Genomic DNA, 953 nt, shown 5'->3' on the forward strand with positions numbered 1-953 from the left:
TGGACCTTTCCATAGGCTGCTTGAGTGTTCTCAAGATGTAGCAGTTGGCTTTCCTCTACCAGGGCTACGTCACATACTGGCAGCTTGTCCCAGATGACTGATGAGAGAGAAAGAGAGAGGGAATATGAATATAAAAGAGCTCACCTAAGACAGAAGCATAGTCATTTTATAACCTAAACTCAATATGATAGCTCATCACTTTAGCCATATTCTGTTCAGTAGAAATGGTCCAACCCACAATCAAAGGGTGGGAAACTAAGCCCCATCTCTTGAGGAGAACTGGATCAAAGAATGTGGGGACATATCTACCTAACCACCACAAGGTGTCAAATTCATGGTGCCAGATGCAGGTTTTCCCAAATATTAGTTTTTGTTTTAAATTTATCATTGGCAATGGACACTGTCACTTGTTTTCCTTGAAATGACAGCCTAACTTCTTTCATTGTTGAGAAAGTATCTTGCCTAACTCAACTCAACTCTGTATAACCATAGTTTCTCTGTCAGTTGTTCTTTCAAGTGAAAGTGATATTCAGTGAAAAAAGCCACTAATTCAGGTCACAGGTCAGGACAATTATACTATTGCTTTTTCCTTGAGGCAGTCATGTATTTCATTATGCAGCAGAAGGACTTTATGCATACTTCCTATTAACTCACATACAACATTAAAATGATATATATATAAAATATAAGAGTCAATATTTAATAAGATTAATCATTTTTATTGCTTCATCCAGGATATTCTTAGGTAAAACTGACTTTTTCCGGGGGGGAGGGTGGGGACAGACCATGGTGCTCAGGAGTTTAGACTGGGAAAATCATTGTAAGAAGAGGTAACTCAGGAAAAGCTTCATAGGGAAAGGTGTGTGTTGAGATGAGCTGGGAATTACATTTCAACTGGCAGAGAACAGGAAAGGTGGGAGAGGCAAATAAGCAGATCCAGTGGGGCTAGAATG

The sequence above is a fragment of the Neomonachus schauinslandi genome, chromosome 7 (genome assembly GCF_002201575.2).
Source record: "Neomonachus schauinslandi chromosome 7, ASM220157v2, whole genome shotgun sequence".
Lineage (NCBI taxonomy): Eukaryota > Metazoa > Chordata > Mammalia > Carnivora > Phocidae > Neomonachus > Neomonachus schauinslandi.